Genomic DNA, 23267 nt, shown 5'->3' with positions numbered 1-23267 from the left:
TAATGAGGTGCAAATGATAAAGTTAGTAGTAGTGAGATGCGAGGATTGGGGTAGGAAATCTCCTCTGGTTGGGTGCAGGTCCTATGGGAAAAGAATTTGCAAACCCGCAATTTGTGTGGCAGAAAGGGATTTATTGGTACTGAAAAGCCAGCCTTGTTAGGAAGACAGACTTCTTAGTCAAAAGGTCATGTTAGGAAGATAGCAAAGATTAACACCGAGAAGAGAATATCTTTACATTGGGCAAAAGTCCTGTCAAGGCAGTTTGCCAAGAAGAGAGCTTTCTTGGCAAGCATAATCCTGTTTCAGATTTCTGCAAAGATTTGGGGTTCAGAGTTTAGCCATCTGAGGTGCAGGCTTCAGTTCAAGATTTGGGGTTCAGAGTTGTCTTTTATTAGCCATCTGAGGCTCAGGCTTCGATTCAAAATTGAATGAGAGTTCCTCAGTTGTTGACAATTCCCTGGGCTTAGAACTCTAATTGAAAAGATATGATCTTGGGAGTTTCTGAGCTACTGGGAGTGGTTGTGGACTAATCTTCAACTCAATAGAGGTTGTGATCATATCCCTGGCCTGATATGCAACTGAATGAGACCGCTTAATTTCCCTGAAGGGTAGGCCTCCTTTAGAGCAGAATTTGGACAGTTTCAAGGTTCACCCCCATCATTTTCCCCCAAAAGATTTCAGTTTACTTCACCAGCATGTTATATTAACTATCACAACTTTATACTAGCAAAACTAAAAACACAAAAGAAATACAGGAATCCTTTCAGATCAAATAGAGATCTTCAATAGCTTTGATAAAGTGCAATACTCTATGCAAAGCACTCTATAAAATAAATGGACAGAGAGAACTGTTTTTTGCACCTAGCATAAAATCATCTAAAACTAAGTCGATTAAATGGCAGTCCAATGAACTTTTTCAATAAATATAGGATAGAAGCAAGAATGCCAACTTTCAGGGATGATTCTGGGAAGATAGCAGATTGGGTCAGTAAATTTCAAGCTCTCCAGTTTCCCCCATAAACAAAACAAACTTGTGCCTTAAAGCAACCAGAGACTAGTGAAAAATCAACAAAACAGAGGTCCTCTGGGTACAATCCAAGAAGATTAGAAGGAAGATCCCAGAGAAAAGTGCAAAACCTCCCAGTTAGCTCCACAAAAACACCAAGCAAGGACCCCTGAGGCAAACTGGGATTGTCTGGAGCCTCTATAGGAACCACAGAAACTTTCATCTCCTGTACTATGTGCAAAGTTGGGGGTCTGAGTCTGGGAAGGCTGAGGGAATCTCAGCTGATTAGGAATGCCAGGCCTACTTGTGCTGCAGAGACACAACCCTGGGAAAATGGGAACGAGCACACCTAGTGAGTGCAGAAGCAGTGGGGCAGGGATGCTGCTGACTGCAGGAACTTGCAGGAGAGAAGGCTTTTGGTTAGAGATTCCAGGTCAGAAGGGAAATCTGAAATGAAACTAGAGGTATCATGCTCTCACCTGAAGATTAGAGGTACTTACACTAATATTTCTCATTTTAAAAAAGTGAACCAGTAAAGAAGAACCCAGCCATAGAAACTTACTATGAGAAAAGAGAAGAGTGTGATTCATCATCTTAGAACACTGCACTGAAGTTTAAAAAGGCCTCTACTACCCCAAAGAGTAACATTAAATGGCTTCCTGCCCAGAGAGAATTTATAGAACTCTATATCTAAAACTAAACTAGAACTAAAAAAGAATTTAAAAATCAAATGAGAGACATTGAGGAAAAACTAAAGTAAATAAATAGATAAATGAATGCATAAATAAATAAGTGAAAACCATCCAAGAAAAAACAAGATCATAAAAAAAATACATACTAGAAAAGCAGATACAGAGTCTTAAAGAAGAAAATAATTCTTTGAAAATTAGAATTGGGCAAGAGGAAGCCAGTGAAGCTATAAGAGACCAAGAAATAATGAAAGAGATTTTAAAGAATGAAAAAAATAGAACAATGTATAAAACATCTTGTAAGAATAACAACAAATCTGAAGAATAGATCAATAAGAGAAAATAAGAATAATTGAACTACTTGAAAGCTGTGGCCAAAACAAAAGAATCTTGACACAATAATGCAAGAAATAATCCAAGAAAATTGTCCTAAGGTGATAGAACATGAAAGGAAAGTGGAAATAGAAAAAAAAAATCACTGATCACCACCATCAAGAAAGCAAAAACATCTAGAAAAATTAGAAAATAGTAAAAAAAATACGATTATATATAGGATATATAGAATATGTAGGATACTAGAAAATAGTAATTATGTTATACAAATGAGGTGCAGAGGAAGAATAGAACAAAGGCCTTAAAGGGTGAATGAGGGCTCTAGTTCTGAAAATCTGCTCACTTTGAGCTGGGTTAAATAGGCAATGCTGCATATAAAACCATAAAGAGTATATCTAGCACTCTAAAAAATCTATAAAGAAATAAGGGAGGAGGGAAGGGTAGAGGAGGAAGCAAATAGTGGGAAAAGAAGGACAAAGGGTGGGAGGATGCTAAGTAATAGCAAAGCAAGTTAAGAAGCAAATATATAGCAGAATAGTTAACAGAGATAGGAAAAAAGATGTAAGTTAAAACTAAAGATTTACTCAAGAGAAAAATCTACATCATATGCCACCTATACTAAGACTGTTTTAAATACATGTGTACATATGCATGTGTACATATGTGTGTATTTGAGTGTATGCAGATATTCATGCATATTGCTCTATAGATAGATATATGTTCATGTGAGTGGGTCTATTGATGGGTATGTTTATACATATGGGGGGCTGTGTATGGGAGTGTTTGGTTTAACTATAGCCTGCTTGGGGAAGATAAGAAAGATGCAAAAAAGAATAAAGTAAAAAAGTGTGCAGAAGAGAACAAAAGAAGGACCAACAAGGAAACAAGAAAAAGATGGACACTCATGAATATAATTTCTTTTGTCACATATCTTCTTTAACTGGTAATTTATTGTAATATATTTTGAATTTTCTCTGATGTTCTGCTGGGCACTTGACACTATTTTATTTTGTTTTCTTTTTTCTATTTTTTTTTTTAAATACATTTAAAAAAAAAAAACAAATGCTTACTTTCCTCACTATTTTTTGATGTAGTTTTGGAAATGCTTGAAACAGCTATTTCCAAATAAACTAAATAACTGTGGGAAAAGAGTAAATAAAACTATCCCTATTTGCTAATGACATGATGATGTAATTGGGGACTCAGCAATGATACTATTGAAGCAGTTAATAGATTTTTTTTTTTTTAATTGGGGACTCAGCAATGATACTATTAAAGCAGTTAATAGATTTTTTTTTAATAAGCATTTTTTGTTTTCTATTTTTTATACTATCATTGTTATTCACAGAATTTCTCCCTTTCCATCAGTAGCCATCCCATTTTATAAATAATATTTATTAATGATGAAAAAAATCAGCATAATTAATTGTTATGTTGAAAAAGTCTGAAATTATGTGCAATGTCTGTCATATATGGATCTCTCACCTCCAAAAAGAGGTGGCTTAGTGATGGTGAAAATTTCATATCTCTTTATTTGAGTCATAGTTGATCTTTTAAATTTTATTCCATTCATTTTTTTAAAATTTTGTGTGTGTGCTTTTCCTTTCAATTTACATTGGCTTAATTACTGTGTAGATTGTTTTCTCAGCTCTATCTATGTATGAATCTATTCATGTATGTTTTTCAGTGTTTCTCTGTTTTTATCACATATATCATTTCTTAATGCACGGTAATATTCCATTATATTAATGCACTATAATTGGTTTAGCTTTTCTCTAAAGAGCATCTACTTTGTTTCAATTTTTTGCTATTACAAAAAGTTATTTTATAATGTTCTTATAAGTCATGACTTTGGTTTTACTCATGACTTCTTTGGGATATGATTTTACTAATGAAGTTTATTATTTAAAGATTATGGAAATTTTATTCACTTTATTTATACAATTCTAAATTGCTTTCCAAAATGAGTGTACCATTTCACAGTTACACTAGTTACACTAGTTAGGGTGCCTATCATTCCACAATTCCTCCAACATTGCAGTTTTTGTCATCTTTGTCAATGTGCCAAAGTGTGAGATAAAAACAAATAATTGTTTTAACTTTCACTTATCTTAGTGTTGGTGATTTGAAGCATTCTTTTATGTAGTTGTGAATACTTTACAATTTTTTTTGAAAATTAGTTGTTCATATCAATTGACCACTTACCACTGATTTGCCATTTCCTACTTCAGCTAATTTTATAAATAAGGAAACAGAGACAAACAGGGTTGAGTGACTTGCCCAGTGTCACATAGGAAGTAAGTGTCTGAGGACAAATTTGAATTTAAGAAGATGTGTCTTCCTGACTCTCAACCCAGTGCTCTATGCATTAGCTGGAGTGTTTACTAAAGACTAACACCTCTGATGTGAGGCCTGGCTGAACATTTTTCAGTCACTGCTCCTGTAGCATCCCTTAAGGCTACTCTAACTGGCCACCCCATCAGTGGCCACAACTAGGCCAGCTCTACTGCATTGGGCTCCAACCCGGATCACACAGAGACAGACCGACCAGGAGCAGCAAACATTTTGTCTTTATTCAGTCATCCTCTCAGTGGGGGTAACAGGAGCACAAGAGTGCAAGAGAGCAAGCTATGCTCAAGGCTGTCTATTTATGCTGCCTCTCTTCTGGGATTGCCATGCCCCAGCCCAAACAGAAGTACATAAGGGGAGCCTTAGAAGGGAGGCTTTTGGTGCGTCCCAGGAGGAGACCTAGCAAGAGAGCCATGCCCCAGCCCAAACAGAAGTACATAAGGGGAGCCTTAGAAGGGAGGCTTTTGGTGCGTCCCAGGAGGAGACCTAGCAAGAGGGCCATGCCCCTTGCCATCTCAAGAAACCTATTAGCAGTTCCTTAACTCCTGCCAGACACAACCTCCTGCCTCAGAGGCCTTTTTACCTCCTGGGCCCACCCTACCAGTTGACTTGGAGTACAGGCTCCATGACACATCTCAAGAGAGATGCTATCTCAAGAGAAAGCAGTGCTACATTGACCCTAAAAACTGCCCCTTTTTAATGAATAAGACTGAATGTTCACATGTTGAGGAATAAGAAGTTCTTCCTAAAGCACTTCTATAGAATTTTTCAGAATATTTGTAAAGCATCTTAGCAAAGTAGGCAAAAGCAAAAGAAACAACAATACAAAAATGGCTACATAGAGCCCATGAGATACAATAGAAAGGGATGGGAAAGGAAGTATGTTCGATCCAATCACTAAGCCGGTCCGGCAAGGGTAGTCTCTCTCCGCTATGATGCTGTTTCTGGTGTTTTCTGGGTCACTTCCTTCACTTCTTCTCCAGCCCCTGTTTTAATAGGGGCAACTTTTCTTATTCTTCTTTCTGGAATCAAGCAGCCTTCTCCATCAGATCCTGCAAGACGTAAATATACCTTACTAATATCCTTCCTCATCACTCCAAAAGACCTCTTGTGTGTTCTCCAGTGCTTGAAGTGCTATTTTCATGGAGCCTAGTTTTCTGTCCCGTCTATAAGATTATGCCAAATGTATCATTTTTAGAGAGAGGCCAGTATCCCTAGAATTAACTCCTTTATTAGGTGGAGGAGAGAGAAACTAAACACACTGAATATACTACTTCACTATCCGTCTGGTATATTCCCAGGTGAGGACATAAAGGAGATGTAGAGAATTAGCAGATAAGTGGAGATAGTGGAGATATTCATGGGCACATTCAGGGGATGTAGCAACCATGAGAAGGGAGATTGGTCTGTCACCTCATTGCCAGCAAATATGCCAGCAAAATTGCAAAGCATTGGTGAGAATATACATGCAGGATATAAATGGGATATTTCCTAGTCTGTAAAATCAACTGCAATTCAGCAAGAGGGCTGTCAATTGAAGAGTTCTGAGGTTGTAGGGCAGCATCTTCAACATCTCTGAGCACTTGGACGACATATAAGCTGTCTTATATGATGTTAATGGGCTCAGGGTATCTTTTACAGGCCTGGAGAATAGCAAAAAGTTTATTTTTCTGGGTGGAATCATAAGAAGTCACTAACATCAGAATCTCTTCTGAGTGCTCATGATAAATTGAGGCCTTCCAGTTCTTAGTGGTATCAGTAAAGACATTTGCACCTTGCACATGCTCACCAATAGTTGTCTTACAAGGGGGCTGTACCAGAATATGTCACAACAAGGGATGGAGAAAGTATGTAGAATGGAGGCTCAGTGTAGCCCATTGAGCACAATACGCCCATGGTCAATATGTTTGCATCATGACTTCTCTAGCTCCCGGTTCAAAGGATAAATACAGTAAGGGCCTTTTCCTTGTTAGATAAGAAGCTCTTTTTACTGCCTCAAAGGCAAGTTCTCCCAGCATTTCAATATGGTTCAGTAATATTGTCTGTGTTCTTGTCATGTACACATATTCCAATATTTTACTACCTTGATGTAATATCATGAAATAACTTTTTCGATCTACTGAAGAGACCTCTATGGGACATGTGGGGTCCCATGGCACTGTTTCAGATTTAGAAGTGAGAGCAATGATCTTATAAATTGCGTTCTTCCTCAAGAAGGTCCATTTACAAGAGGAGTTTAGATCAGACTCTCCTTTCAAGATGTCATATAAAGGCTGCATCAAAGAAATACTAATAGGGGCATGAGCCCTTAGCCACTGAATTTATCCAACTAATTTCTAAAGTAGGTTCAGAGTGTTCACCTTGTCTAATGGTAAACTTACGTATCTGATTAGTAACTGTAAAAGTCCCCATGCGAGTCCTAGATAAATGATGGGATAGTTATGTTGGAACTTTTCTGGGGCTGCCGCACCAGTCCATGTGGAGCAGGAATACTTATGGTCTCCTTCAATAGGGCAGAGAAATCTTTCCCTCTGCTCGATGATAACAGTATATCATCCATATAGTGCCATATCATGGCATGTAGCCACACCTTCCTAATTGGTTCTATCATTTGAACTATGTACACCTGACTCAAAGTGGGGCTACAACACATCCCTTAGGGGAGAACTTTCCATTGGTAGCACAGATTAGGTTTATAGAGGGAAGGTAAAAGCAAATCTTTTCTTATCCTCTGGAACCACAGGGATGGAGAAGAAACTATCTTGTATGTCTATTACTGTCAGCTGGTGGGTATGAGATTAGGAGAAGGCATGCCAGGCTATAGGGCTCCATAGGTTCAATAATAGCATTAACAACTCTAAGGTTCACTAGCATTCTGAACTTCCCAGATTTTTTCTTTATAATAAATACAGGGTTATTCCATGGGCTGGACACTGATCCTGTATGTCCAGCCTTCAACTGTTGTTGCATAATTTCACATAAGGCTTGGACTTTGTCCACTGAGAAAAGCCGTTGGGATACCCAAACCAGGGTGTTAGATTTTCATGTTAATGGTGTGGGTGTGATATGAAAGGTGGTGCCCAAACACCCAATGATCCCAATTAAAAATCCTGTAGAGGTGGTATATAAACTGAGATCCCACAAGCCTTCAATATGTCCCTGCCCCATAGATTGTACCTGAGACCTGAAACCACCGAGGGTCGGAATACCCCTGTTTGTATGCAAACTTCCAGGCAGGTCTTCTGCTGCAACCCCTTTAGATATAGCAGCTGCAAGGGTATCCATTTGAAAGGCATTAGAGCCAACATTCTCACATCTCTTTATCATCTCTTCCAGGCCAGCCTCCCCATCTAAAGTAAGCATGGCCTTCTGGCAGTTAGTATTAGGGTTCTCCTGTGCCAATTTCTGTACAAGGAGGTTGGAGGCTTCTCCTCTACTCATGGACCTCTCAACAGACACCTGTAGGCAGGCCACAAAATCAGGAAAAGGTTCATCTGGGCCCTGTTTAATCCTGGTCATTGAGAGCTTCTGATTTCCAGGAGTTTGAATTTTTCTAAATGCTCGTCAAGCACATTGGGACACAGCTGCATATACTGCTGCATCATATTGGCTTTGATCCTCATTTCTTTCATACATTCCAGCTTTCTGTATCATTTGTCCTAAACTTGTCTGGGAATCTCCAAAACCTCCACAAGGGGGTGCAGAGGGAGTGGACAGGAGACATAGTTCCTCTGGAAGGATGGGAGAAGGCCATGCCTCAGAGACAGAGGCAACCTTCCTGCTATCCCCTTTTTTCTCCCTTGTCTTATCACCACCTGTTTTTCTCGAGGTCAAATATCCCTCTGTTTACTTCCTCATTATTCATCTTATCCCTGCCTCCTCCTGTTCTATCATATCCACTTCCTGCTTCTTTTATAATACCTCTTCCTTTTATGTTACATCCACCTCCTTCATCTTCTTGTTTACTTCCTGATTCTTTCCCACCGCTAGATTCCCCTGCTCCATTTTTGGGGAGCAGCTAATCCTGGAGAGTGCTGATTTACGACCTCATTTGTTTTATGACTCTCTGTTTGTACTTCATTATCTACTTTTAATGGATTGTGGCTTGTAACTCTTAAAATGCCTCCAATCACTTGATGAATGAGGGGATGCCATTCTGGGATGGCTCCCAGAGTTTCATTATCATAGGAAGCCATCTGACTACCTATTACTTCCCACTTTTTAAAATCAATTTCCAATCCCGCTTGCTTTACTATTCTATAAACTTCTTTCCCTAGCACCTTTTGGTCTGAGACCTTCACAATAGTTTGTCTCATACCGAACATTCCACTCATTGGAGCAGAGTTCTGTCTCCCTTCCCACACTGTAGAGCTATAAGGTGAGGTCCTAGTCATATAGTACCTCTTTGGTTCGTCACTTGTAGTGTCCCTTAAGACTACTCTATCTGCCCACCCCTCGGTAGCCACAACTAGGTCAACTCACCAGCCTTGGGCTCCAACCCCAATTACACAGAGACAGAATAACCAGGAGGTGCAAACATTCTGTCTTATATTCAGTCATCCTTTCAATGTGGGTAGCAGGAAGCAAGAGTGCAGGAGCCAAGAGAGTGAGCTCTGCTCAGGGCTGTCTACTTATGCTGCCTCTCTTCTGGGATTGTCCATGCCCAACCCACTCAGAACTGCATAGGGAGAGCCCTAGAAGGGAGGCTTCTGGAGTTAGCTGTATCCCAGGAGGAGATCTAGCAAGAGAACATGCCCCTTGCCATCTCAAGAAACCTATTAGCAGTTCCTTTAACTCCTGCCAGACACAACCTCCTGTCTCAGAGACCAAGCCCCTTTTTTACCTCCTGGACCCTCTCTACCAGCTAACATGGCTATACAGGATCTGTGGCACATCTCAAAGAGAGAGCAGTGCTTCAATGTCCCTAACATGTTCATCCACTTTTTTGTTTACCTTCATCCAAATTTTACTTTTTTCTTCAAGAAGTTATAACATACAGAAGAATCACTCTCTGATAAACCAAACTGACAGGTTAAATCAGTTTGAGGGAAACTGACAAACCTCAAACTTATTGATGAGTTAGGGGGGAATGTATATAACAAACATGTGAAGACTAATCTTGGTGGAATGGGCAGATAAGAACAATTTGTTCCAATGGTCATGAAAGCAGATGAAGCAATTGCTGCGGAATGCTTAGTTTTGTCTTGCCACTGAACTTTGATGACCATGCAAGAGAGTGAGGCTAAAACTTTGTGCAACTCTGCCACATTTAAATCCAATTCATGTTAAAGGCAAAATATCATCCCATGATGTCACTGATTTTTTAAAATGAAATATGAACAACAATTATTACAGAATGTTTCTTAGTTATCTATCTATCCACATATATGCATACCATATATGATGTATGTATGTAGCAGAAATTTGATTCAAAGCATTTTTCACAAATTGATTATTTCCTTTTGATACATTAGTTTTGTTTCTGTACTTATTAGTTTCATACATTCAATATTATCTATTTTATCTTCTGTGATTACCTCTATGTCTCATTTTATTAAGACTATGTCCTATCCAAAATTATAAAATATATGTAATCTCCTTTTATTGTAATTTTTAATAGTTTACTGATTATTTGATCAATGTCAAAATGGAGAAGTATATCTAGTAATATGTAAGAAATTATCCATATGCTATCCTGTTTTACATTTTAATTAATAATCAAACCAAGGACATGGAAAATATACTTAGCACATATTTGGATGACACAAAGTTGGAAGTTTGAATTCAAAAAATGGAGCAATTCTTCACAAACTTAACTGCTGGACTACCAAAAAAAATGAAATTTTGGAAAGATGAATGAATGTAAAGTTTTTCATTTTGAATTAAGACAATAAACTTTGTATTATTTTCTGTCAGGAAAAAAATGTGGGGATTTTAATTGACATCACATTCAACAAGATGATAAATCTGTTAAGAATAATAAAATGTTTTATGTCTTGGTCCAGATTGATTTTATTGGTATATGAATTTCCTTATAAGCAGATTGTTAGAGATAGATTCAAATCCTTCTTCCAACACCATCCAATACCTTAGAAAGACACCTAACTTTTTTTTTCTTTTCTGTTTCCAATTTCTTTCTTTTTTAAATTTAATAACCTTTTATTTATAGGTTATATGCATGGGTAACTTTACAGCATTAACAATTGCCAAACCTCTTGTTCCAATTTTTCACCTCTTACCCCCCACCCCCTCCCCCAGATGGCAGGATGACCAGTAGATGTTAAATATATTAAAATATAAATTAGATACACAATAAGTATACATGACCAAACCATTATTTTGCTGTACAAAAAGAATCAGACTCTGAAATATTGTACAATTAGCTTGTGAAGGAAATAAAAAATGCAGGTGGGCATAAATATAGGGACTGGGAATTCAATGTAATGGTTTTTAGTCATCACCCAGAGTTCTTTCTCTGGGCGTAGCTGGTTCAGTTCATTACTGCTCCATTGGAAATGATTTGGTTGATCTCCTTGCTGAGGATGGCCAGGTCCATCAGAACTGGTCATCATATAGTATTGTTGTTGAAGTATATAATGATCTCCTGGTCCTGCTCATTTCACTCAGCATCAGTTCGACACCTAACTTTTTAAGACTGCTATTGGATTATCTGTAAAGATGAGCAAGTTGGTTTCAATTTTATGCAAGATCTCTTTCAACACAAAATCTATTATCCAGTGGTCTACCATTACATATTAACTACTATCCTGCCCCAAGTAACTCATAGTACTATGAAGTTAAATAGATTGTATGATTCATAGCCAGTATGAATCAGAGATGGATCTCTCTTTTAACTCTGAGGAATCCAAATCTGAGGCAGATTCGATATTTACTATGTCATGATGTTTCTCATATTATTTTAGTCTAAATTAATTGAAGTTTAGTGTTTAGATAATTAGCAATGACTAGATATTAGTTAAAACATAACTAGAGTATCATATTCCATTTTCTGCATCACACTGTAATATGTTTTGAGGCAACATATCAAAATCATTAAGAATTCAGAAATCATGTCCTAAGAGTTAAGCTATAAGAAAGTGAATATATCCAACCTGGAAATAAAAATAATAAGAGTATTCAAAGGATATATCTTCATATATCTGAAGTGCTGTCTTGTGGGAGAAGAGGTATAGGGTGAACTAGTACCTCTGGTGTAAGGATCGTCTAGCCCTTCTTAAGACCACTTTCTACCTTTGGTGCCTACTCCACCTAATTGTAACCTGTGGCTCAAAGAAGCTGTAGCATCTACAGCAGCCACATTCTGATATGTCACAACATTTTGGCATAGGATGAACCCAGATGAGAGTAATTAGAGGGTCTCAAATTCATGGGTGAGGTAGAGGGGGCCTATCCCAAGCATATGAAGGTTGGCAGAATAAGCAGATGAGAACATTTGTTCCAACACCATGAAGGCAATTTAAGCAAGTGTTATGAAGCTCTTAGAATGTGGTTAAACATCGAAGACACCAAGATCATCTATATCTTGACTTCAACCTGACACTGGACTGTGATGACTCTGAAAGAGAGAGTGAGGCTGACGATTTCATGCATCTCTGCTTCCCTCAAATCCAATTTATGCATGGATCAAACTATAGCATATGTACTGTTTTACTATTTCTACTTATCTCAAAGTCCTTTGGTGACAAGTGAATGATGAAGCAGCAGGTTTGGAAACACTTGGAGCTGTAGCCCCAACTTGACACATAAGAAGCCCAGAATGTAGGGTCAGCTTATCACTAGAAGCAATGGGATTTGGTAGCCACCTGGGTGAATGAAAAGCCTTTTAAGGACCACACTGCTCACTTCTCAAAATGAGAAAGGGCCTTGAAGAAGTGCCCTAAAATTATCTGGCCTAAAAATCATAGACAACCCTGGGCCTGATTACTGCAGTAGACAGAACCTGAGGTCAAAACATACCCCCCAAAATATACAAAAATCTTCTACAAATATGATTCCACTCACCATCAGTACAAGGAATGTATGCAGACTGATAAATAATAAAACATCCAATAGAATTGAAAGAACAGCCCCAGTGAGAGAACACATGTATATCATATAAATAGCAATTCTGAATAAAATGAGCTTGACAAATAAAGTTACCCTACTGAAGTTGGAGCTAGATATACATTTTTTCTGGTGGCAAAAGTCAAGGGGAGTGCTGTAAAGTTGGTGTAGAGTTTATAGTCAAAACTAATATAATCAAAAGGATCTGTTCTCAAAATGAATAAATGAAAGGCTTGCAAGAAAATACTAATCCACCACAGCAGTGCTTATCTCCCATTATGACATAATCTGATGAGTTCAAAGAAAAAAAAATTGTGAATAACTGTAGACCCTTATCTTCAATGTGCCAAAAGAGTACAAGCTTATAAGTCTGAGTGGCTTTAATGCTAGAGTAGGCTCAAGCTATAAGACTTGATGGGGGAGTCCTTGAAAGGAATGGAATTGGAAATAGGAACAGCAATGATCACTTACTATTGAAGACTTGTACATCTTATGAACTTCTCATCACTACAACAGTCTTCTGCTTATCTAAACACAGTAACACTTCATGGATTCACAGTAATAGCAAATATTGGCATTTAATAGACAATATCATTGTAAAAAGAAGAGACAGATAGGATGTGAAAGGGACAAAAGCAATGTGTGGTACAGTGTGCTTGACTGATTGTAATTTAAATTATCAACTAAGTATTCACATTCAAAAAAGGTGGTGGCCTGAATACAAAAAGACTACAGAAAGATTTAATGTCAACAGATTATAGTGCTTCTCTGAGCTGGAACAGTTCGTGTTAACCTGGAGGGAAGTTGAACCAACACATGGTTGTCAACAGTGGATCAGAAAAGGAGTGGGCAACTTTTAGTGATTTGGTATATAGCACTGAATATACTCATCTGGGTCAGAAGATTCACAAGTTTCAAGAATGGTTTGGAAAAAATGATGGGAAAATTCAGAAACTGCTCAAAGAAAAATGAGAACTCCATGGGGTTCTTTAGAATATCACTTACAGGATAGTTCATTCATCTCTAAGAAGGGAGAATTTAGCTCTATCAAAAGTAAAGAAGTGAAGCTTTGAGAGCTGCAGAATTTTTGGCTCAGTAAGAAGACAGATGAATTTCAGTTTTATGCCAATTGTAACAATTCAAAGCCATTTTTTGATGCCCTAAAAGCTATTTATGGCCCAAAATATATAGTGCATCTCAGCTAGTGCTGATGGAGCCACATTTATTAGTGATAAGAACATGATCCTAGAGAGATGGGCCGAACAGTTCTATAAGGTTATGAACAGATCATCATCAAATCAATACTGATGCCACTGACCATTTATGTAATGTTGAAGTCAATCCCTGCCCAGATAAAGTTCCAACTGAAGAAGTGGTTGTCTTCTTTCATGTGACAAAGTACCTGGATCTGATTTTATTCTAGCTCAGATGCACAAGATGAGGGCTTCATTGATCATACAAAAGTTGGCAAATATGGTGGGTTATATGGCAAAAGGAAGCTCAAGGATGCCACTACTGTCCATCTCAATAAAGGTAAAGAACAATCAGGGGAGTATCTCTCTTGCCAAATTCCTCCTTAATATTAATAGGTTGATCTTTCATTTGTTCATTTGTCTGATAGTCAGCGTAGTTTCAAAATTGGCCAAGTAAGAGTCAATATGGTCTTTATTGCCAACAACCTCAGGAGAAATTCCAGGGACAATTTGTGCTTAACCTATGGTAGAGCATTCTGAGCTCAATGTAACTAACATGGTGATCATTCTTATTTCTTTGAGAACAAAAGTCAACAACTAAAGTTATGTGGATGAAGGAAAGCAAGAGATTCATATTGTTGCAGAAGACAGAAATAAGATCAAGATGGAAAAATTAAAGGAAGTCATCCAATCAGTTAGTAAGCACTCTATCACTAGGAAGAGCAATGTAGAATTTGGATTGGTTTATAGTAAAAAAAAATCTTCTTGGAGTTATGAAATATTACAAAAATGTATAAGATTCCCTTTGAATTCTAAAATTCCATTATTCTTCATACTCTTAGATATCTCCAAATGAATTGTTGCACTGTGCAAGGTCAAAAAAAATAAGAATTCAATACTATTTAAGCCCTCAGTTGTTGTAGTTTTTTTTTCCTACTAGGAAATATTTTGATGGAGAAAAAAGTAAAAACAAAGATACATCTTAACAACATTATAATTTTCCATATGAAAATTGTTTCTAAACAATTTGACTACTCAAATGCTTTTGTGAATTTGCCATCAAGCATTTACTGACTGCTAGAATTATGGCTAATAGGAATTACTGCATCAAGAAAAGAATAGCATCTAGCCTATTCAAATATTTGTAATATACACTGGTAAAATTGCCACAGAACAAAATTCTATCACCTGCCAAAAAACAAAAATAAATAAATTTTTCAGTTAAAAGTAGTGAAGCAAATATTTAGTTCCTCATTCTCCACATGCATTATTTATGACAAATGTTTACTTGATAAAGGGGTAATATATATACATATACCTATATATGTAAATCTGTATGTGTGTGTGTGTATATATATATATATATAAATTATATGTTAACAGTTATTGAGATAGCTTTAGTGGAATTGATGTTGTAACATAATAAACCCATTTATGTTCTGGTATGAAAAGAATATTGCATAATGGAAAGGAAGAGGACCCTGCAGTGATGAAGACTTTGGTTCAAGTCCTCTTTCTGCTTCATATTTCATGGGCAAGAAATGAATCTATCAGCACCCCAGGAAATATAAAAAAAAAATTCTGAATTGTAGATGAGTTGTCATTCTTCAATTGTTGAAGAAATGTAAAGACTAGAAGTTCCCTTCAGCCACAAAATCACAATTTCAAAATCCTTAAAACATACTAAGAAAAACTCGGGAATTAATATAGTCACTTTTATGAAGGATAGAATGAATTTAATGGAAAACAGTTTTCTCATATATTCAGGTAATTTAAACAAAAGCTGAGTTGCGTGTTTCCTCTATAAACTTGTGAAGCAATGAAGACTTGCCCTCTCTTCAATGATTTTTTTGTTTTTTTATGCAAGGAAATATTGAAAAGAATTCAAATGGCACTTTTTTCCCCCCGAATCTTCATAGTACAAAATCCTCACAAGAGATGTGTCTGTAGAAGCCCATATCTTTACATTCTCACTCCTGGTAAGTAGTCTTTTCTCAACAATCTCATAAATAGTGCTCTACAAAACAGCACCTCAGGAAAAGTCCAGCTAAGCAATTGAAATAATCCTCAGAGATCCTCTGGGGGAAAAAAATACCTTTCTAGAATGTCTCATTTTCCAGACTCTTGAAGGAAGAAATTTTGGAAGTTGAATTCAGAAGTCAACTAGGCAGGCATGGAGAAAAAGCAAGCTGTTACTTTCTACTACCACCCCTCCATCTGAGGTGATGCCATGTGTCTTCTACTGGGAGTTGTTTGTCACTGGGGTAGAATGAGAAAGTTGGGAAGTTTTCCAATTCTTCTAAAGTTACATTTTCACAGCATGGCTCCATTATTTGGTTTGAAATGAATCTCCAGAACATCACACACCCAATATTCAAATGAAAAGTACAAAAATGCATTCTACAGCCAAACAAAAGTGATTTTTGGATTATTTGCTATTGAAGCATGCATTTCATTGCTCAACTGATGGAATGTACAGGTCTATGCAAATGTTTGCAATGTATGGGTATTTTTATCACACACACATACAAACACATGTATGAATATATATAATGCATGTACATATATACAAATAGACATGTTATGTTTAATCCTTCTATACCTATGTACATTGACTTTTTGTATGCATATATACATAAACATACTATGATATACATCAATTAACTCTATAGCAAAAATAAGTAGAGGCTTATTTCAAAGTAAAAATTTTTGAAAGTAGTTCAAATTCTTCACTTACTCTGAGGAATCAGAATTATTTTTAAAAATAAAAAAAATATATCTAAACAGCTTAGAAGTCATGACAAGGAAAACAAGATGAATGTGAAACAATGAATGTGAAACTGATATTATCATTTATATAATTAGGGTATCATCTGAAAATACATTATATAAGTAGAGTGTTGGTTTGGTTATGAAGGTCCAGTTTATAATGTTTTCTTTGATACTTGCCAACTTTAAAATCCCAAGACATTCACATAAATTGTGTTCCTCAGTCAATTTCCTATTGTCAGAGTTTTCTTACAAAGAATTTTCTTATATTGATGAAACCAAAAAATCTTTTGTACATGTATGTATACATATATACACACATGGATAAAGACATGTGTATATATTATATATATATATATAATGTATGTATAAATGTTCATTTGTTTATTGATTTAAAGGCTTGCATATGCATATATATAAATAGTATATTGTTGATGGGGGAAATTTTGAAATTACTAATATCCTTGAGACATTAGAAATGAGGCCCAGGGCCAAGAATCATGGAATGTTATTTTGTCCCCAGTATCAATATAATGGAAGCATAATAGTATACGCTGCTGCCACTGATAAACTAGATTCTAAATGTGGTTTTGATGGACAGAAAAATGCAATCAGTTACTTTACTTTCAATACTGAAGAAGGCATTAGTTATGCATACTTTTTGCAAATGTAATCCTGAAATCACTAATGACTGTTTCTGGGTTCAGTCATACACATCCAGAAACTCTGGCTGCTACATGAAGCCTTTCGTTACTGATTAAAAGAGAGGTAATATATTGCACTTGGCTCTGTTTCAATTAAATTGGCAAGTCCACTGACTCCCTTTCTCTGTTACACCACAGCATGAACTCTGTTGGTTCTTACTCCTAATGTGAGGGAAGAGAGACCAAGGAAACATAGCACAGAACACAGAAAATGATTGCTGAGACACAGCAGAAACAGACAATCCAATCTGGCCAGAAGCAATTTGATGAGGAGCTCTAAATCTGAATTAAAGTCACTGTTTCCTCCATGAGATGAAGAAACTGACCTACAGTGACAGCACTTACATTTTGGCCACAGTTGCTCATCAAAGAACCATTTACCCACATGCTCAGAGTAAAAAGCACAGTGGGTCACACATCATTTATTTCAACTTCACTCAGAGACACAGGTAATAACATAGTCATCAGCATCATCTTTCATCTTTGAATATGAAGGACAAAACTGGAATTACTGGAATGGAAGAGACCTTGAGAGATCATCCAGCTCACTCAGTGCTTGATCTTCAGGAGAATCAGTGAGGTATATACTAATCAACCAGTCAACAAAGATTTATTGAGTGCCCACAGGTGCATACTAGTATCCCACAGTTAGCTACTCCAGCCCTGCCCTTCACAATTCAGGCAACAAAAACCCATCCCCAGGAAAGGAGCCAATTTCAAAACAGTCACTGTAGCTTATGAATGTCATATGGCTAGAAGGCTAGGCTCAGAGGCATGAAGATGGAGATTCTTAGTACTGAATCCAGCATGTGCTTACTGTGGGACCCAGGACAATTGGAAAACTTCTCTGTCTTTTAAGCAATTCTCTGATACCAAACATGCATCTTGTATTGATAAGAGGACTTTCCTTATCTGTCAGTTCTCCTTACTAATGAAATCACAGATCTGGTTTCTTTGACTATTATTATTCCAGTACTGGGATAAGTGCCAAGGTAGGGGGTTTCAAATTCTGCTTTAGACAATATGTCATATATATTTGTGGTCAAGTTATTTAATTTCTTTGAGCCTCAGTTTCTTCAGCTGCAAAATGGGGACATTAATAGCATCTATCTCAGAAGATTGTAAATCTCCATACTCCATATCTATGAACTTTGTAAACTTTTTTTTTTCTTTTAGATTGGCCCTGTTATATCCTTGGTATAAAAAATTCCCAGTGAGGAAATGCCCTTTACCAAAGCAGATGATCTGCTACTTATAGTCTAGAAAACTTATTGTGAGCAGTGTGCCACAAAGGCAAGATTTAAACACTTGTCTTTCTGCTTTTGAGGTAGAAAATACTGATGTGTTTTTAAAATTGTTTGATTTAAAAAAAATCATTATTATTGCTGTTTGTATCATTAATATAATTTAATTAGTATTATTATCATATATATATATATATATATATATATATATATATATACATACACAAAGGGCTCACAAAATTACTTGAAACATTCCTCCCATTTTCATTTAGGTCATAGTCATACTACACCAAACATAAATTTTGTCATCTTTTTTGTAACATGTAGCATTTTGAAATGAAATATGTATATTTTGATAGAGGAATAAATGAATATATACATATATGCATAAGGTCACAGATTACATGAACTTAATATGCATTTGAATGTGATATATAGAATATATGGAAGGCTTTCCCTAAGTGTACAAATATGTCTTCATGGAGAAATGGATTATAATCACATACATCTGGTGAGAGATTTTATATATATATATATATATATAAAATTTATAATATTTTTTTTTTTACCTTAAGCTTGTTCCCTAGACATCCAGCTATCATCTCATTCTCAAAACCTCATGCTTTTCTGTCAGAAAATCTTAACTCTGACACTCTTGTGGCTAGGTCTTGACCAGCTGCAATGTACATAATTGTTTGTGTTCCAGGCTTTCTCTGGTTCAGAGACACTATGGAATGCATGTTCTTCCCCCTTCCAATTCCAGAATAGAGAAATGAAGAATTTCTGAAATATAGCTTTCTAGATAGTGTGTATATATTTCATGGTTGACTAAGTATACATCAAAGCCCTAGTCACACCAGTGTTAACCACAAGTGAAAAGACAGAGTGGTTTATGGAGTAATCAGTCAATCATAAACTCCAAAATTTAATAGATATAGCTATAGTTTGTGCTTTATCTGGTTGCTTCATTTTCTGTGCATCAGATTCATATATACACATATACTAAAAATGCATATATATATGTATACCTATAGATACACATACATATATTTAATATATATACATACATAATTATTATTAATTAACTTGATTCTAGATACATGGATCAGAGTGAGACCAGAAAACCTTATTCACCTTAAAATTAATATAGAGAACAATTGTCTGAAATCACTATCCTCATGTAACATCTCTGGAAACAATTTGGAGAGAAAGAAATTATAACTCTAAATATATTTGTTATCAATTAAATTCTTCTGAACATGAAGATAATGAAATATAAAATTATTTCTGATCAACAATTATACTTATTAGAAACTTATTAGCATTATTTTCGGAGTTAAATGAATGAATAATATGAGATTAATGAATAGATTATTATTAAATCAATCCTGCATTCTTGGTATAAATCCCATTTGGTCATAGTGTATTATACTGCTGATAAATTGTTGTAATTTCTTTGCTAATATTTTGTTTAATTTTTTTGCCTCGATATTCATCAAGGAGATTGGCCTGTAATTGTTCTTCTCTGTTTTGGCTCTTCCTGGTTTAGATATCAGTGCTATATTTATGTCAATGGAAGGAAAATGATGGGACTACTTCTTTGCCTATTTTTCCCAAATATTTTACATAGTATTTGAATTAATTGTTCTTTGAATGTTAGGTAGAATTCATTTCTAAATCCATCAGGCCTTGAAGGATTTTTCCCTAGGGAGTTCACTGATGGCTTCTTCAATTTCTTTTCTCTAAAATGGGACTACTTAAGTAATTTATTTCCTTATCTGTCAACCTGGGCAATTTTTATTTTTGTAAATATTCATCCATTTTGATTAGATTGTCAGATTTGCTAGCATACAGTTGGGGAAATTATTGTTTCATTTCTTTTTCATTAGTGGTAAGTTTACCCTTTTCATTTTTGATACTGATAATTTTTTTCTCCCTGTTTTCTAATTAAATTAACTAGAGATTTATATTGGTAGTCTTTCCATAAAACCAGTTCTTAATTTTATTAATTAGGTCAACAGATTGTTTTTAGCTTCAACTTTATTAATCTCTCCTATGAGTTTCAGAAGTTGTTTTTTCCTAGTTTTTTTAGCTGAATACTCAATTCATTGGTCTCCTCTTTCTCTAGTTTATTCATTTAGCTATTTAGAGATATAAAATTTCCTTTAAGTACTACTTTGACTGCATCTCATAGGTTTTGGTATATTGTCTCATTATTGCCATTTTTCCTGGATGAAATTATAAATTATTTTTGTGATTTGTTGTTTGATCCATTCATTCTTTAGAATTAGATTATTTAATTTCCACTTGGTTTTTAGTATATCTTTCCCTGGCCCTTTAATGAATATAATTTTTTAATTGAACTGTGGTCTGAAAAGGAAACATTTACCATTTCTGCCTTTCATCATTTGATTGTGAGGTTTTTATGCCTATGCTTAATTTGTCTGTAGGTGCCATGTATTGTAGAGAAAAAGGTGTATTCCTTTGTGTCCTTATTCAATTTTCTCTAGAGATCATCATATTTAGGTTCTCTAGGATTCTATTAATCTCTCTAGTTTCTTTCTTATTTATTTTGTAGTTAGATTTGTCTGATTCTGAGAGAGGAAGGTTGAAGTCTAGTATAATTTTGCTATCTCTTTCTTCCTTTAATGGGCTTAAAATCTTCTCTAGGAATTTGGCTGCTCTACAATTTAATTTATTTACCTTTACTATACTTACTATTTCATTGTTTTATTGTTATTGTGCCCTTTATTAAGTTGTACTTTCCTTTCTTATCTCTTTTAATTAGATCTGCTTTTTACTTTTGTTTTATTTGATATCAGAATTGCTAACCCGCTTTTTTTTATTTTTTATTTTTATTTATTTATTTTTTGCTGGAGGCAATTGTGATTAAGTGACTTGCTCAGGGTCACACAGCTAGGAAGGGTTAAGTGTCTAAGACCAGATTTGAACTCAAGTCCTTCTGACTTCAGGGATGGTACTCTATCCATTCTGCAAATAGCTGTCCCCCTTTTTTTATTTCATCTGAAGCATAATAAATTCTGTTCCAGCCTATATGTATCTCTCTGTTTCATATGTGTTTCTTGTAAATTGTAGGATTTTGTGTTTTAATTCACAATGCTATTTGCTTCCATTTTATGAGAGAGTTTATCCCATTTACATTCCCAGTTATGATTACTAGTTCTGTATTTCCCTCCATCTTATTTTCACCCTTTTATATATTTTTATTCTCTCTTTTCACCCAATCTTTCCTTAGTAGTGGTTTATTTTTAACCCTCCCCCACTACCTGCCCCATTTTCTGTCATCCCTCCCCTTTTTCTTACCACTTTTTCCTACTGTTTCTACTCTCCTTTCCATCCAGCCCCTTCCTTCTCTTTCCTCTTTCTCTTCATACTTCTTCACAGGGTAAGATAAATTTCTATACCCAATTGAATGATTAAGTTATTTCCTCTTTGAACCAAAACTGATGAGGTCAAACTTCAGACAATGTTCAAACCCCTCCCTTTTTTCCTTCCATTGTGATGGATCCTATATGACTCTTCATATGATCTAATTTGTTTCATCATAGCTCCCCCTTTCTTTCTTCCCAGCAGCACTTTTTTCCTTAATGTCTTTGATATCAGGCACAACCATTTACAACCACTTCATCTATGTGATGCCCCCTTATAACTGCCTCAATAATAGATACAGCTCTCAATATTTTGTATATAATTTTCCCACTGAAGGATGTAAACAGTTTAACCTTTAAATAACATATTTTCCCCTGTTTACCTTTCAATGCTTCTTGTGAGTCCTGTGTTTAAAGATCAAGTTTTCTGTTTAGTTCTACTTTATTTCAATAGAAACAATTGAACATTTCTTACTTCATTGAAGATCCATCTCCTCCCCTGAAAGATGATGGTCAGTCTCACTGGGTAATTAATTCTTGGTTGTAACACCATGTTTTTTGCCTTCCAGAATATGGTGCTCCAGGTCCTCCATTTTTTTTTTTTACTGTGGAAGCTGCCAGATCCTGGGTATTCCTGACTGTTGCTCCTTTATACTTGAATTGCTTTTGTCTGGCTGCTTACAATATTTTTTCCTTGAGATTATAGTTTCAGAGTTTTACAACAATGTTCCTTGGGGTTTTCCTTGTGGGATCGCTTTCTGGAGGTGATAGATGACGTTTTCTCAATAATTATTTCCCCCTCTGTTTCCAGTACCTCAGAGCAATTTTCCTTGATAATTTATTGAAGAATGGTATCCAGGTTCTCTCTTTGATCATGGACTTCAGGTAGACCAATGATTTTTAAATTGTCTTTCCTGGATTAATTTTCTAGGTTGGCTATTTTTCCAATGAGGCATTTTATATTTTCTTCCATTTTTTCATTTTTTAAAAAATTTGTTTGACTGAATTTTGCTATCTCAAAGAATCATTAGCTTCCATTTGCCCCATTCTAGTTTTTAATGTGTGATTTTCTTCAATTAGTTTTCGCATCTTTTTTCCCATTTTATTAATTTTATTTTTCAAAGTATTGTTTACTTCAATGGATTTTTTTTTTTTTTTTTTTTGGCATTTGGCCAATTTTATTTTTAAAGGGATTTCTTTTCTTTTCTAACTTGTTGGCTCTCTCTTGCATACTTCTCATTTATTATCTAATTTTTCCTTCTACCTCTCTTAATTACCTTTTAAAGTCTTTTATGAGCATTTCCAAGAATCCCCTTTGGGCTTGAAACCAAGTCATATCACTCAAATAAGCTTTCTATGGTCAAGGTTCTTTTCTGTTTTTTGCTCATTTTGTTTGCTTTTCTTTTTGTATTTCCTCTTTTATTTATTTATTTTTTTTTTTTACTTATATCATTGAGCTCTGCTTCTGAGATAAAAGGGGCACTGTTCCAAGCTTCCTGTGCAGCTCTGAGCCCTTGGCTTTGAGCA

This window comes from Sarcophilus harrisii, chromosome 3, assembly GCF_902635505.1.
Source record: "Sarcophilus harrisii chromosome 3, mSarHar1.11, whole genome shotgun sequence".
Taxonomy (NCBI): Eukaryota; Metazoa; Chordata; class Mammalia; order Dasyuromorphia; family Dasyuridae; genus Sarcophilus; species Sarcophilus harrisii.
Note: the sequence above shows the minus strand (reverse complement) of the source record.